The sequence below is a fragment of the Nilaparvata lugens genome, chromosome 1 (assembly GCF_014356525.2).
Source record: "Nilaparvata lugens isolate BPH chromosome 1, ASM1435652v1, whole genome shotgun sequence".
NCBI lineage: Eukaryota > Metazoa > Arthropoda > Insecta > Hemiptera > Delphacidae > Nilaparvata > Nilaparvata lugens.
Window position 1 is genome coordinate 21,538,061 of NC_052504.1, and position 18,392 is coordinate 21,556,452.

At 34.2% G+C, this 18,392-nt stretch overlaps 1 protein-coding gene across 2 annotated transcripts in view; it reads left to right on the forward strand.

Annotated features, from left to right (window-relative positions):
• Positions 1-18,392, forward strand: part of LOC111050211 (sialin) — a 50,526-nt gene that overhangs the window by 575 nt on the left and 31,559 nt on the right. The gene's annotated exons all lie outside the window — the stretch shown is intronic.

The following is an 18,392-nucleotide window of genomic DNA, read 5'->3' on the forward strand; positions in this document are numbered from 1 at the left end:
CTCTACCCTCTTCATAAGTTTCATCTTTTGCCAACATTTTTGCAAACCACTGCATGTTATTAGGCCAGTAACAAAAATCTTCTGGCTCCATTATCTATAATTCATGAAATTAATTTTAACCGGTTCTTCCTCAAATATTCAATATTGCATTCGTCTTTTTCTGTAGGTAACAGCTTAATTTATAATCATGTCGCAAAAAACCTATCAACTCCTGAAAGTTCCTAAGTTTTCTTATGTATTGTACTGTATAATATTCTTATGTACCTTCTGCCCCTTCTTCCAGCCATTAGGCAACCCGCTTAACATGTAAATCCATGAAATATTAGTAGCCTATACATCAATTTTTCACATCGATTTTTTTAATATTGGATGTTTGAAAGAGTTCCTCCACAACTTCTTGATCAATTGTTTCAATTGATTAATAAATTACACCGATTGATTCAAATTAATTAATGGATTCTATGAATTGAATTGAATGAATATGATTTACTGAAGAGATCAAGGGTTTCTTTTTAAGTACATTAGTATCACATAATTTATCATAATCTGATGATGGTGATACTAGTTTCTTTTGTGTGGATAAGAGAGTCTAGTGTGAAGATTAACCAGATTCTGTGTATATAACGTATTCGTTACAATACATTGTTAGTCCAGTCACTATATACATTGGTGCATGTAATTTATATTGTAGTTCTGATTTTTTAATAATTTGGGTACATGAGAGATGTCCAGAACCAATTTCTTGCAAAATTTCCTTGTGCTATATACAGAGTGGCCCAAAAACCTCGTATTTTCGGCTCATTTTCCAGTTTTCAGCTATTTCTGCCAAATATCGTAATCGGACAGAAAAATTTGTTACCGCCTCTTTTTTAGACCATAAGATTCTGAATAAAATGAGATCATTCGGAACTCTCAATCTCCAATGAGTACTGAGTTATGATTTTTCAAAAATGAGTGAAATTTGAAGAAAAAAATCAATTTTGATGAATTTTAGTTTTTGATCAACAATATCTTCCGATTGTTACCATTCAGAATTGTAATTCAAAATCCCTCTGGGCGTATTTTTGTGCTCTACAATCTGAGATCAGATAGAGCGCTCTATCTCATATAGATTTCCAGGTACACCTGACAACAATGCTCCTTGTATTCTGAAAAACACCTCATTTTCAGCTTCAACCATCATCACGAGGTTTTTGGGCCACCCTGTATATAGCACAAGGAAATTTTGCATGAAGAAATTGGTTCTGGACATCTCTCATGTACCCAAATAATATATATAAAAATCAGAACTACAATATAAATTGCAAGCACACCCCCTTTTTTATGTATATATTGATTGGAGTATGTATTCATTTACATTATTTGATGATTACGATCTGACTGAATAATATGCTAGTTCACTAGAAAGTATCTCTTATAGAGAATAGAATAGCTTGATTTGATATGAATTGATTTTATTCGAAGGACTGACTATTTTTATTGAATTTTATTTCTTAGAAGATGAAATGTTTCTATCAATATACGTGATTTGGAAACCAGTGGTTAAACTTACATAGCTCATAGATTTTACTTGTAGAAAATAACTCATAGAAATAAGAAATTGACCACTCTAAACCAAGGTATTTTTATCAGAGGATGGTGATGCCCACATGAGCTCCAGGCTTAAGTGAGTAATGAGACGGATTATGATGAGAGATAAGTGGACCTACAGCATTAAGTGGGTTTCGAACCACCAGGGAGCGATTTTTAAACTCATAAATGATATTCAGTGGAGTTAGCTCTTAGAGTAGTCACCCTTTCAACGGGAATAGCAGGCGCATACTTAACTTATCTTATCGATAGCTTAGAAGCGCAAACACATGGTCAATCGCTTCTCAATTGGATTTCCAATCGCGTGCAATATTGCTACAATAAAAAGCCAATCGTTTTATCATGTTTTTGAGGGCAGTCAACAGATTATCAGTTTCGATTCTTTTATTTCACGCTTCCCTAGTTTGGGAAGAACTAACATAACAGGAACTATAGTTAACAAGTTGTAGGAGAAATTATTTTCATTCACTTTCAGCTTCACCCGCCACCATGAAGTGAATCTTGAAGTAAGGAAACTTGAAACATTCAGTACCGGCAGATATGTGACACCCATTCTATCTGCTAAAACTCCCAATATTCAGACAAAGTAGGATAAAAATGTTGCCATTTGTTCTTAACTAAGCTTAGTTGTGCAACCAGCCAGCTAGTTCCTCTGTGGAAGCCTCACCATATTATATAACCCAAGCAACATTGATTGAAGATCGTGCAAGAACTGAAAAACAAAAATAAAAATGATTACAAAATAAACGGCTGGAAAAGCTGGCGGTATCCTCGATTAACCATAGGAAATTTCCTCTGGATAAAATCTTTTTCGGGTCTGACATGTGGAACAGATATTTAATACAAGATGACGGCCAATGAACGTTCCACTAGTTGAAGCATGAACGACACACATTGTAAAAATTAATTGGGTCTGCTACTCATACACTTGATCAAAAAATGCACAACATATCATTAACGCTTCTGTGGATAATTTGAATGACAGGCATGACGTAACAGACTAGATAAAACTAATTGAAAACGTGAAAAACAGTCATTATCTTCTTTTTTTTATTCGTCAGTCAGCATCCGCCCGGACCTTGGACATGAAATGCCAACCCATGAAATTAAACCTTTTGTATACATACAATAAACCATCTAGTATTTATAAAAAATCTGGTGTGGTACACTCACACAACTTTCCTTGCTCATTGAACTGTGAGCCCCATTCTTAAACGAGAATAATTTAATGGTATAACATGATGACGATTGGCGGCAACATATTTGAAACTACGATCAGACTTCTGTATATGTGTATATATAATTGTTTTCAGAGTACTTTTTCCTTTGTGTAAATTGTGAAATTCGATGATTTTTTTAAAAGTCGTCAAAACAGCTGTTCTACAGATGAAATATGACTATGTGTTCTTTTGACTATGTGACTATCGACTATGTGTTCTTTTTATGAACTGCTTTACCTACCTACCTACCTCATGCACGAGAAGGAGGTTACAAAGTCCATTTCTCAAGGATGGGGTGGACCCCCCATTAGTTTCCCAGAAAGGAGACGCATGCCAGTTGATAGAGCTGATAAATAACTATACAGGGTATGAATTTGAAAAAATCGGTAAAGTCATTTTTGAGAGAATCGTGGAAAACGTAGTTTTTTAGTAATCATCCGCCATTTTTCTCAAGAATATTACGGAGCTCCTGCAATTTTCCCAGAAATGAGACTCATGTCAGTTGATAGGGCTTATAAATAGCTATCCATGGTATAAATTTGAAGAAAATCGTTAGAGCCATTTTCGAGAAAACCGTGAAAAACTTGGTTTTTTAGTAATTATCCACCATTTTCTCCGCCATTTTGAATTCAATTTCATTGAATTTCTTATTGTCGGATCCTCATGGTATAAGGACCTTAAATTTGAAATTTCAAGTCAATCGGTTGATTAGGGATGGAGTTATCGTGTTCACAGTCATACACACATTGACCTTGAAACGTATAGAAAACTTGAAATTGGGGTACCTTAATTTTTTTTGAAAGCAATACTTTCCTTACCTATGGTAATAGGGCAAGGAAAGTAAAAAACACTAGTATTTCTACTGGATATTTTCGTACTTGTTGGCATCGAGTTTCTTACACTCCTATTATGGAATTCCTTATTATGGTATTTCCAATTTATCAAAGGCTATTAGTTAGGAGCTCACTGATTCTCTATATCTGAATTAATATAGACGACATTTATCATTCAATTGTTGATGTCAGAATAGCATAATCTCCTGAAGAAGCATTTTACCGGTAGCTATTAATTTACTTTTTAATTCTGTTCGTCATCAATAAAGGGAGTGGGCTACAGGCATAGTTGGTGATCATTTGCGGAGGAGGGGTGTTGGGAATGCAAGATTAGTAGCAGGATGAGACGTTCTAGTGGAAAAATTCCTCTTATTAGAGACAACAAGCTATTTTCACAATTCACTCTAAATATTTGATGACTCATCCACCGGCTGTATGATTACTGAAACAAATAATTTTCTTCATGAATAAAGGCAACTTATGAATTTTAGTTTTCGCTCAAACGCTCTAGATTGAGTCACAAATCACAAATTAAGTTGCTGCAGCATTGTCAGAGTATGTCTACTGGAACAGTCAACCTCCATTGGAAGTTTATCGAGCGCGAAGTTTTCTACTATCAAGGAAAACTGACCCAAATAAGGCGACGCTAGAAACAACGCCTTGTGGAAGATCTTGACCTGACTGTGACTGCACTTGAAGGGGCAGATCGAACATAATTCAGTCATTGTGTGTTAAATCTGAAGCGAAACATCGGATATTAGCATACAGTCAACAGGAGCTTAGATAGAAAAAACAAGTTTATGCAAATTCGCAAACAAGTTCCAAAGCATTAAACTTGATGGCGTGCGAAATTTGCTGGACGCGGACATTCATTTGCATTACATGATTGACGTATTCAATGTACAAGCCATCTGTGTAGAATTGATACACATGCCAATTATTATCATTATGGATGATTTGCTTCTTTTTGACGATTGCGTAACACCAGAGTTACAGAATAGCTGCAATCAAGCTCCGGATATCCCAAATATAAATTCGTGATAATCGCTCTGTAGCTCCGTACTTATAACTCTTCAGAATAGTCGTTAACACTGAAATATTCAAGCTGAAACACTATTAATCTAGACTTGATAGGCCATTCCATCAACGATGATACCGTCGTTTGCAGATCGATTCATTCGAGATTATTGGAGACCAATTCAGTTCTCATGAAAATCTTCAAAGATTAGAAACCGGGACAAAGTTAGTTTTTACGACGTCATAGTAAGACACTACATCCCTGCGGAAGAGGATATTTGCAACTGATTTTTGTGATTCAGTTTCCTATTCATAACCTCGATGAAAAAAAATATTTTGAATGATAATTCAAATTAAATTTTCAATGGAAATTGATTATTGCACAAAGTGTGGTTTGATTCATTAAGTAGGTAACCGTTTTCTGTACTTTCAAATTGAATGTCTTTTCGCTTTCAGATTACTTTTCTAATGAATGTATTCACGAAATATGAATCTCTTCTCTTCTCAAGATATGTAGAACAGAGTTATCTATAAAAAAAAATACAAATCTCAGTACCCTTTCAAATTATTTTGTCACAACATGTTTCGGACATTGTGACAAAATAATTCAAAAGGGTACTGAGTTTTATGTTTTTATTTATAATAAAAGTTTTATAAAATTTTATTTATATTTGACTATTGACTTGAGAAAACCAAGGAATTTTTAGCTTTCGTACTCCCCGTAGGTACCATATTTTCTCAACTCATTCATATTTTACCACTTGCTATCTAACAGCTCTGTTCAATCTATGGATCTTAGAGTCACAACATTTCTATTTTTGAATGAATTTATCTGATTATTACTCGAGTGTTTCGGTGTTTTTGTTGTACAAACAAGATCTCTGTTATTGAAGGGCGTGCTATTATCAATTGAAAAATCAACATTCCTCCTTGTCATTCTAGATTAGAATCAACAATGAAGTGCAAGGTCTAGACTAGAATACCAATTATTTTCTAATGAACAAGATTCATGACGTTGATGAACTAGAAGGGCTTCACAGTGTCATCACATAATATTGCTGTTTTATATGTATTGCATTGGAAATTTCCTCTATTTTCTCTATTATCTTCTCTGTTATATTATAAATACTCAATGTTTTCTCAAGAAATAAAAATGAAAAATCCAAGTCTCCTTTTTTTAATTTACTCACAAATTGTTTTTAATAAAAGGGCACTTGGATTTTTCATTTTTATTCCTTGATAATTAAGAGTAGTCCCTACAAAAAAATCTAATGTTTTCTCTATGAATATTCTATTCGTGACAATGATAAATATTTATGATTATCATGATGTTAAAATTATTGGTGGGAGAGAGGTACCAAAGTTGAGACAGTATTGTTTGAGAATTACTCGAAATTGAAAGAAGTTTGATGGAATGATGGTGAAGTACCGTATTTCGCGAAGAGGGACAGTATTATGCATTTCAAATAGGCTAATATTAGTAACGGCGGAACTTAGTTGGATATGGCTCGTTATCAGCCATTGATTAGATGGGAAAGCCGTGAGTTCGAATCCCGAAAAGCGTATGTTCATCACATTACCCATGATCAAGTGAAAATTTACGTGGACATCATCTAGCGTAAAAATAAGTGATAAATTTGTCCTGAAAAGAGATTTTATTACATATTTCAACAATCAAAAATCTTCTCAAATATTTGAACTTCCAGTAATTTGAAGTTGGAGTGAACCTTATTTTTCTATACTTTCGTTTTAGTAAAGTTTCATCTAATTTTTGAACACTCTGCACGCTAATTTTATAATATTACATGGGAAGGAGCCTTGGTAGACTGCCAATTTCATTCACAGTATTTTCTTTCAACCATCTCATCTGGTCAATTTGGTGACTAATATCAATGTATGCGTTATATCATAGACTAAGTAAACATATCTGTGGTTATATTTATGAGAGAGTTCAATTCCGAAACAAAGAGTTCCTAATTGAATTTTTCACTTTCAAGTTTGCAATAGTTCTTCTCTTCTAAGTTCATAATTTATTGTTCGTTGAAATTTCCCCGTATGAATCTTTCCAAACGTTACGACTTCTCCGCAATATTTTCAGCTCCAGACGCCAATAACTGCCTTTATCAGATAATATTGTATACAGTACGTCTTACGTCTGATTTATTACGGTATGTCTGACAGTGATAATCATTTATGTAGCCTACAAAAACAAAGTTGAGACATGTTTTTGATCTACCAAGATTGATTCAATTTATCTAATGCTGGAAGAATAATTCATATTGACAGATGAGAAACCAATATTGAGTTATTTACTTATACGATTATTCACTTCAGTTATTCAGTTATTCACTTATTATCCAAGATGAAGTTATTTAGAAAAGTGTTCATTTTTATCACATTATAATGTATTTTTCTTTCATTTTGTTTCTCCTTATTGTACGGAATCATTGTTCTTTCCTCCTCCATCTTTCATTAGGATCCGAAGGTCCATTAATGATCCTTCTCACCATCTTCCCATACGTGCGTGCAAGCCTTGAGGATTCATGGGGGCATCACCCTCAGTAAAAAGGAGGACAATTGCGTGAAAGAATAAATGAAATCCTATAAATATGATTCCACCATCTAAAAATAACAGGACTGTTTCACTTATTCGATAAAACTGGATATTCGTGCTCTTAAACTCACAAGAGGGAATCGAGAAACACGAAAGTCTCCAGCTCAAAAATGACGCTGAAGTTCACGCTTAACCTAGCTTATTCTAGTTTTTCAACTCAGTTTTGTCAATCGAGTTCAGTGCAGAAAGAGTGATTGATAGTCAAAATTTGAAATTGTAGGCCAACTTCAAATAAATTCCATAATCTATAAGGTTCGGTTACGCGTGGCCTAAGCGAATTAGCATTAGCAAGGCCAGTAGAATGCCTGACCTATATTACTCGTACATGAGTTGTAACGTCATAACTCACAATAAATCCACCAAGGCGCCAAAACTCGGATACGTGAATGAATATTGAGGCTGATTATATTCACGTTCATTACAAGGCTGTTCATTAAATCATTATCCTATTGGCTCTTTTAGATTGAGGTGTCAACTGTGTATGTATCCTATAGCCCACTAAACACTCCTTATTTATGAGTCTCATAATAATATTTATTTCATATTTTCCATTTTGATAATCTTCGTAGAGAATTTGAAATAGTGCCAATGTCAGATTTTGCATTTAAAGTTGAGGAGAGAGAATGTGTTTTGCAAAATCCTTGTTCAGAAGCCTAACATATTACATTGTGTCGCTAACCCGGCAGCCAATCCTGGTAGGTATCTCTCTGATTTTCCAGCGTGCTTTACACTGGCCGCCAATGGTTGCTCTCTGGTCGATACACGAGGCTAATGTCTGAATATAAGAATATCAGAGTAGTAAACAATATTTGATTTGAAATAATAACAATCAAGCAAGATAGCAAGTGTTCTTGTAGTTTTTGGAGTCGGCTTAGCTTCGTAGTTGAGAGCGTCGCACTCGCAATTTCAGTCTGCTATCACTAAACTGGCCACATGGTTCCGATTTTCATTCTTTCTAGCATTGGTTTGTATGATTCATCACCCCAGCCACGATCCACTCAAAAGACATAGACTAATTTTTCAGCATCATCAGCTAGAAGAGTGATGTTTTCAAAAAAGCAGTTGTCAGAGACTAAATAAGATCATAGACTAAATAAACAGATCTCTGCTAAGATGCTCACAAGCATATCACGTCTTCCTAGGCAATAAATTATGCATCTCTAGTGTTTTAATAATCAGTCTTGAATAGTGTTGATGTTAATCTTATACAATGAAAAATTCCACTGTGCAGTATTATATAGGTAAATGCAAAGCTTTTTTATCGCAATTTATATGCTATTACAGTATTAATTGCAGCTTGCAAAGCAGAATACCTGAAGTTAATATTGTAAAACTATTCTTAAACTCACGTGTACTATCATGCTTTTCCAATTATTATAATGAGAATAGGTAGATTGGAAATAAACTATTCTAGCTACTTATCAATACGTATTATATATGCAGTTGATACAATTTCACATCCAGTTCTGTATAATTATCATGTAAGTGTGAACGATTACCGGATTTTTATCTATAACAGTTCTCCTCAACGGATATATTCTTCCAACTACGGACTGTTACTTTTAAATATGGAATGAAGTTGATGAATCAATCCCAGAAATAGGAAAACATAAGTGACATATCATATCAGTGACCAGCACAGTGAAATTATAATTTCCTTGAGTTCTGATTGGACTGTTCCCACTCAGCAGAGTCGAGCGAGTGTGAATATTGTCCTATATGTAGGAATCTAGCTTCTATGTAATAAGTGATAGTAGCTTAACCTACAATTTAATTTGGACTGCAGTAGAAATTTGAGAAGGGGCAGTTTTGGACATAAGTCTGTTGTGCCTTCTCACATAAGTAATAATATTGTACATGACTGAATAGATAAATATTGAGATAAATAAATAATAATAAGAAGCTTCTATAACGTACGGTACCTATATGTTATGTTCTTTCAACTACTGTACAGGTTTTTCCATACACAGGAATATTTTTTTACGGAGCTTTAGAAATTTTTAGATAATTCTTTCTTTCATCTTTTTGGTGTGTTTTGTTTCTAATTGTCAGTCTTGAAGATTACCGTATTTTAAAATAAATATATTTTAGACAGGGGGAGTGCCCACCAGGGGAGGGGGGTTTGGACACAACAAACTTCAAATTCTCGGCGGGGGGGTCCAAAAAAAATAAGACAACATTTTTTATAGGAGGAGCTGATTTTTATATAAATTTAGGGGGGGAGGTTCATCCATGAGCTTGGTTAGCACCCCTGTTTTAAACATGGATATCAACCATTTCCATTGAATAATCATATTCCTTCTTAAGAAAAGTAGTCTATTTCCAAAATCATTTCTTTTTTAGAATGTATGATTATCGTAACAAATTTTTCACCCATAAAAATGTCAACCATTTCCATTGAATAATCATATTCCTTCTTTAGAAAAGTAGTCTATTTCCAAAATCGTTTTTTTTTAGAATGTATGATTATCGTAGCAAATTTTTCACCCATAAAATGTTAAGAAATTAAATAAAAGAGTTCGACAAAGAGACTGATAAAGAGCCGGCAGAATAAACAGCTGACAGCGCTGCAATCGGTCACATGACCTAGTCAACACGTGCGTTGCAATGATCGTCGCTTCGGTAAGCACAGGCGGTGGGGCTCAGTTCAGTTTAGAATTCAGTTGCAACGAGTGAGCCGTGCCAGGAGCCAAGGAGTGTGTCTGTGTCGTGCTATCACTGTCAATGTTTTTTAGCTCTGTTGACTTTTCTTTGTTGATGAGTGTTTAGCTATTCGAATCCTAATAGAAATAGCTTCCAAAAAGCATGCTGCTCTTTTAGTGTTTGAACTAACAGAAATAAACTTTCTATGATTATTTGAAGCAGTCTGAACGTAATCTTGGTTACATTTTTATCAGCAGAATGGTAAGTTTGTTTTTCAACGTTAGTAATATCTCAACTTAATTGTGATTAATATTGTTTCCATACTCCTCCTCCCATTCAATTCTGTACTTCGAAGGCATACAGTGTACTTACACTTGGAAGGAGTTATCCCTTTTGAAATAAACTGGGACCACGTTACATAACCTTACGCAGATCTTGGTGTAGAGAACAGTTTGCCATGTGTGTATTTTTAGTATAGCGTTCAGTTGATTCGAGAAACGCACGCTCTTTATCAATGGCCTACTAGCTACCAAGTTACTACGTAGCAACGTAGGGTGCTGTCAGTTCTATGAATTCACTTTCATCGGCGATTGCGTACGAATGTTGTGAAGGTCTGGGTCTCTGCGCTACACATTATTAGTTTTTTATTTCATACGAAAATGACGAAAAATTTCTTGGTTGATTTGTTTCAAAGGGTTTCGTACCTGATTGTGATAAGTTTTAAATTTCATTTGCAGTATACCAGCACCTTACTGATTCAATTCTCTATTACGTAACTCATGTATTTGTTGTTAAAAATTTAATTTTTCATCTTTCTTCAACTTTTTTTAATATTGATGTTGAATAGTTCAAGGTTTTATAATTTCTTTGAATAAATATGCTTTTTTTATCTTGAAATATGGTACAGTATTGTAGACTATGTACGGTACCATAGCCACCTCTAATACAGTATTATGTATACTGTATTATGTATACAATATATGTATTAGAGGTGGCTATGACGGTACCTAAGTTAATTGCTTTTCAATGCAGCACAGAGATCATCATTTACTCAATCAGAGCTTGAAAGATTATTCTTTAATCTGACTTTTGGAAAAATTAGCTTGATTCAAGGTATAGTGGGATTAATCATTAATCACTTTTATTTCGTTTAGTTCTTAGAATACATTGACGAAACTGGCGGTCTATGGAAGTAACGCGAAATGAAACAATCAGGCTATCATATTATGAATTCTAAAGCCTCTAAGATAGAAATCTAGCAGCTCTATAAAACGGAAACAGCTATTTGGAAACTGAAAAAATTATATCAATTTTTCTAGCAATATTTTTCCACGGTCTGTTGATAAACAATCTCAAGTGTAATCAAGAAAGTCCATGAAACTCGTTAATGAGCTTGGAGTCATGATTTCCAATGAATTTTTGTCTTTTCGTGTTTATGTAGGAAATGCAGGGGTACCCACAGCGGGGGGGGGGATTTGGACGCGTTCTTGAAATTCTTGAGGTGGGGATGGCTGAAAATCCAGCGGGGGTTCCCAAATGGCTTGGGGAGGCCCCAAAAAAGGTCGGGATTGTGTAAAATAACTATTGTCGGATTTTTTTTAGGGGGGTGGTGGAAGTTGATTCTTTTTCTAAATTTAGGGGGTTGCGCCCATGGGCTTCGGGGAAGTTCTCACTCATGGAAGATGAATAGTATTTGCTATTATGGGAGTGTTCGAAAATTTTCAGTCTGCTAATGTGTGAACATTGAGTGCATTAGAAGAATATCATCTATAGTAATAATAAAGGATAGAATTGTCTTATACATGTACGGGGTAGGAAAAACATGAATGTCGCATGAACTACTGAACTGATTAACTTGAAATTTTGCATAAAAATTCTGAATTTACCGAGGATGGACATTTTATTATTAAAACAAATTTATCCAATTTGTGATTCAAAGTTTACGTAATTATAAAAACTTTCGGTCAGTTGGGACTCTCAACACTTTCAGCTCAATGTGAAAAACAACGTTTTCTGTCGATTGGGGAAATTCTTAAAAGTTCTCGGTCATTTGGGATTCGGCTGAATGAGAGAGTTGCAGTTTCAATATTTCTTTAATTCTGTCGAATGGGAAAAAGTAGTTTTCGGCTGTATGGGAAAATATAGCTTTTCGGCCGAATGGGAAAATATAGCTTTTCGGCCGAATCCGGCTCCAAGTGAATCCGTTGCTTAATTGTTAGTGCACGCGGTTCATGAATGTGTTGCGGGTTTGAGACTGCTGGAAATTTCAACTCTTATAAAGATTATCCACGTGACTTTCAACAAAATAATAAATAATTATTCTATTTATTTATATTTCCTGGACATAAAGAGATTGCATTTTACAACACTCCACTGCAAAGCACGGGTTACCTGTTAGTTACAAATAATCGCAAATGAGCGGTCAGCTGAATTATCAAAATACAATTGATACATAACTTTCAAGTACAGTAATGCATAACTCACATTTCAACTTTTCTTCTCTTTCCACTGTTTTCAATAGAACAGGTGACAGAATATCAGAGGCATTTCGAGCGAGTTCTCCAGCCAGGGGCTCACTGGTTATTTCTATTGCTACCGGTACTTCCAAATCCATGGTATTTCTGAAATTTTACAAACTTGAAAAGAAAATGTGGGATCACATAGGAAACATTCATTTGGAAACTATTCATTAGTTAAATTTTAGACAGCTCTCGTAGAAAGAAGCATGTAAAATTTCAAAACGTTGCTCTTTGTGTTTTTGCTTTATGATGTAAATTTGACATAACAATAGGAACTAGATCAGTGTTATAGCGGAGTTGCCTCTAGGATAGAAGAGTAAAAGTAAAAGTCAAATAGTAGTGTCAGCGACCTTAAAAAGCAATACCAAACACTCTTTTGACCTACTGTCATGTGACATTTTACTGTAACTAATTTCTTGTGGAAAAACTAGCGCAAGCTATTTATAAAATTATAAATTTGCTTTTATTGCATTCTATCAAACTCAGCATATTTCAAAATTTGTTAGGTTTCAAATTCGTAGCGATGGTCTGATATAGTCCTCATCCAATTAATTTTGCGCATACTTTAAATAATGTTTCAATAAGTTATGTATTGTGAGTCATTGGTAGGTCAATATTTCGCATGAGAGTTTAGAATTTCGTGAGCAGCTAATTTTTGACGTTCAAATAAGTTCGAGTTCAATAACTTCTCTACTTATGTAAATTCGTGAAGTTCCGCAAGAAATTCAGTGTTCGTGGAAAGTATTTACGTGTTTGGAAAGTGTAAATTCTGTGCTCAATGCATATTAGCCACTTCCCGATTTCTAAAATGGTTCAGGAGCTATTTCAAAGCGAAACCATTGACCTCTTCCCTTGTTATACTGTAGGTACAACGGTTCCTCTGCGGCTTTTCTGATAAACTTGAGGTTATTTTTGGGGTGTTTGACTGTTGAAGAAGAATCTGAATGAACTAAAACAATCCAAATAGCTTGAGTAATGTGATAAATAAAAGTGAGTTGAGTTGATAATATCATGTGAAACCAGGAGATGTTTAAGTTACCTTAATTATAATGCTTGTCAGTTGAACCCTTCATTATCCACCAACCAAGTTGCTTTTACTTTTGATGTTTAATGATTTGGACTACTAGTGATGATTTTTCAAATGGGTTAATTGACTCACCTCCCCCTCCACAACCCCCAGTATGAAGGGTTGAACGGCAAAACGCTTAAAGGGTCAAACCTTTATTCCAACTGTTCTGAATCTTTTTCGTTTATTTGCATTGAAATATGTTTTGTTATTGAGTTATAGTAGACAACGTGAAGAGTAATTCAACTATTTTATAAATGTGGTGAAATAAAAGTAGGCTTTCTTTTTTGAACCTAGATAATTCTTCTTTTCTCCTGAACTAGACTATTGTTCTATTACAGCATTCATCTACATCATCTAGTTATCTGCACACATTACCCCAATTAGAATTAGTTATACTATTCCATCCTCCTTTTTTATCATCACCATTAGTGTCTTTTCAACTATGTCGTGCTGTGTGCGAGGCTTATTGGAAGCCATTAGTCAATGTAGGAACGACGTCTAGACATTCATCCATTCCTTTTCTGCCTTATCAAGGATTAAGGTCATTGGCAAATTGATCTGTGAGCAACCTACCCTCTATAGTGAAATTCACTTTAAACTGTCAGCATTCCTCATTAATACAATCAATACTTCCCATTAAATCAATGCTGACAGCTGAAGTGAATCGTACTATGGAGCTTAAAGCTTAATGCTAATGCATTGTTCATTTTCATTCGAGATCCGCCCATAAAGACCTTATTTCCTGTCCGATTCATTTCCATTGCAGGAAGTGTAATTATCGACATTACATTATAAACACATCGAACCAAAACTCTCAACTATCAGTAATCACATTTGACTCAATGACCTATGTCAATAGCAGCGAAGTTCTGGTTGTTTCTATTACGTAACCCTATAAATAAAAAACACTCAGTGCTTGATTAACGATACACATCACTGCATTCTGTGTTTATCCATTCTTCTCTTGTTTCGACTAGAACAATCAATTTCATGTGAGCGTGTTATAGGTAAGAGGTAAATTATGTCGAGTCAATCATTTCTAGCATTGATTGAATTTGAATAATTACTAAAAACACTTCATCTTTCCACATTTATCACCTCAGTACGGGTGTAGATTAATATAATTCACTCCCAGATTGATTTAATTACTAGAAACACTTCATCTTTCCACATTTATCACCTCAGTACGGGTGTAGATTAATATAATTCACTCCCAGATTGATTTAATTACTAGAAACACTTCATCTTTCCACATTTATCACCTCAGTACGGGTGTAGATTAATATAATTCACTCCCAGATTGATTTAATTACTAAAAACACTTCATCTTTCCACATTTATCACCTCAGTACGGGTGTAGATTAATATAATTCACTCCCGGATTGATTCAATCACTAAAAACACGTCATCATTCCACATTTATCACCTCATTAAGGGTGTAGACTAACATAATTCACTCTCGGTTTGATTGAATTATACTAAAAAAGCTTCAACTTTCAATATGTATTACCTCAGTAAGGGTATAGGCTAATTTTCATTCACTCCCAGATCACTCCCACATACCAACTTGAGACAGAACTGAAGAGCGCTGTCGTGCCTTGAGGGGAGCATAGGGTGTAGAGCGTTTGCTCCCTTCCTATTAGTTGGTCGGGAAATCTAAAGAAATGTTCAGGAAAATTTCAATTTCTAATGATAGAGCATACAAATCATTGTAATTGGCCTTCGAATCAAACATCGTTTGTGAAATACTGTACCATTGTAAAACACCATTGTAGGATTGAACATCGAATTAAAAACCAATAGGAGGCTTTATATCAATTGGAGAATGAATGAAACTACATTACAAAATCAGTAATTTTTTGAAAAGCACGAATTTTATAGTTCCGTTGAGTATCGAGAAAATACTTCGTGACTCTAAATGACAATGTTATAATGAGTGTAGGATATAAAATGAGAAATACTTAATTGTTTTAATACATGTTTTACTATTAACGACACAATTTGAATATTCCGAAATGAATGAGACACCTGAACTTGCATCGAACAATAACAGACAATAATGCTTCGTTCTTATTTATAGACTTCCTCTTCTCTTCGTATTTCGTTAATTAAAGTTCATTATTTTACTTTGCATATAAGGTAGGTTAGCCAAAATTCGAACGATTATCCGAATTGAAATCCAAATCAATTGTAAAAATGTTATCTATATTTGAAGCATGAAAACTTATTTTACTTTGCATTATAAGGTAGAATAGCCAAAATTCGAACGATTATCCGAATTGAATTCCAAATCAATTGTAAAATTGTTATCTATATTTGAAGCATGAAAAGAGTGTCTATGGCCTCAGGCTCTTGTTTTCTATCCAATATCTCCCAAACCAACCCATCAATTCTTGTCCGACAATAGAAACCTGTTATTTACGCCTGTAGGCTACTTACGTCTCCGTGATTATTTCATGAAATTGTCAGCTGAAACTCTAGTGATTGATCTTGAAACTCGCCCAGCGTATTTAGCATATGATGTAGTTAACTCACTGCTGATAGCTATTCTTGCTCCATATTTGAGAAACCGCGATAAATACGATCGGTTTTCCTGGTTTTAGAGCCGTTAACAGAATACAGTGTTGTTGCTGTGAGTAGCAGATGAGCTGTCATTCAGTTGCTAAACTTCGTCTATTTCGTAGTTGGAGTTCAAGGATTCAAGCAAACTTTCCATTGGCAACAGTTTTAACATAATTAAATAACGAACTTTTATCAGCATTAAGTTGTCCAATTGGCTGTAACAGATATCAGATAACTACTGAAAGTGGGTCATGGCCGTTCTCGCATTTCCTTGATGTATCTGTCTATGACTATGAAATAATAAACAATCAATTTTGATGGAAAGGCTACTTTAGCAGTGGCCTGTACATCACAGTAGCCTTTAGACAGCATGTCGTTTCAAGGTCCTTGCCATTGAACCTTAATCCTACAGTATGCATAAATATATCGCTTTTGGTACTAATTGTCTAGAATATAGAAATAGTTTAGTAACATCAATCTCCTCATCATTTGATTTTCAAAATAAGCATTATTTTTTAAATCTTGATTTCTTTCATGTATCTGTTCGAAACGGGATAATACTGCTGGTAACTATTTACTAATAATATCCCGAAGGGATTATACAACAATATATAATTGATTTCGAATTCGGTGACATAATAGTAAAATTACAAAAGCAAATAGAAAAAACTAGGTCTGAGAACCTAGGGCATCAAAATTTCACATATAGCTAGGACTGTAGGACAAAAGCTACCGGTGCAAATGCTATCTTTTCTCGTACCATAAAGAAAATATAGCATAAGAGGATATCCCGTGGTATAGGCGTATTCAAATTCAAATTCAAATTGAGTTTATTCACAGAGATCATTACAAATACAGTACACATGTATAAATAATATAAATACTTGTGAAGTTTCCCCACATAGACAAGTCTGTGTGTGGAGAAGAGTTCTAATGTAAAACAACTTGTTACTAAGAAGAAAATTATAAATATTTACAATATAACTTGAAAAATAAAAGTTTAACATGGCACACAAGATAAAATTTAGAACTTGAACAATTATAAGTTATGAGCAATATATTGATGATATATATGATGATGAATACAAGAAAGATATATACATAGTATCAAAATCGGTAAGAGGAGTAGATGAGCTGATCAGCGACATCCCTGCCGGTTTCAAATAACCACATATTTAAAAATCGTTTGTATATGTTAAGGCTAAGGGGTTCTATTTGCTTTATGTAGGCGGGTATATTTCTATAAAGAATGTGGCATATGTAATGACTATTGAATCTATTGCAATTGCTAACTAATCTGGGTTGTAGAATTCCAAATATATTCATGTATATGTTCCAAATTCCACTGTTAACTCAAGCCGATAGTCCTAGTAGTTATTTTTCGTGAAGCTATGTGAAGCTGGTACCTGATCTCTCTTACTGTGCCATTATTACACTCTCACCCGGCCAAACCAGTAATAATAGACTGTAGTCGACAGTAATCGGCTTGAGTTTACAAACGTTCAAATTCATCATCATAATCTTACTTGCAAGAATTAGGCTATTGCCTGTTCCGACAATCAAATTTGTAACTTTACAGACCTATACCATGGGATATCTTCTTATGCTATATTTTCTCAATGATAGCGTAGTCTGTAGCCAATTGTTTGAGCAGATTGTTATTTGTACTTCAGTGTTTCGGGTAAGAATTTATAATTTATTGTCAAGTTACATATTATTATGAAAGCAACTATCATTGATTTGAACTGGAAAACTGGCCTTTCTCAACAACATGATGCATATCATTATACTCCAAACTGGAATAGCATTATTACTAGAATATATCTTATAATGCCTTTTAAGCGAAAACTTGTAAGTAAGAACACACAATATTCATTGTATATGCTATTTAAATGTTTTATTGCTAAGCTATTTGTATTGCTCAAAACAATTAGAAAATTTGGGAGGCGATTTATCCACTCCTCTTCCCCTTTCAACTTCGACAACTCGAACCGTAATATTATATCAATAATTGATTATTCGAATACTAATTATGGTTTTAGAATTGAATTTACATTACTAGAATTTATATTTGAACATCTTTCTTGTGCGATCGCGCAGAAAAAAGTTGAAAAGGAAAAACAAAAAATCGAAGGAAAGCATACAAAATTTTGAAATAATATTATTGATGGATTCACTTACAGTATTAAACTCTGTTGAAATGAACTTATGTGAATTGGAATGAAGGTGTTTGCTTTAAAGTCCTATTAGGGACTTGAAATTATTTTCGTAAGCTCCAAGTCTATTTCGTAAATATTGCATTAAGATAGATAGATAGATAGCCTA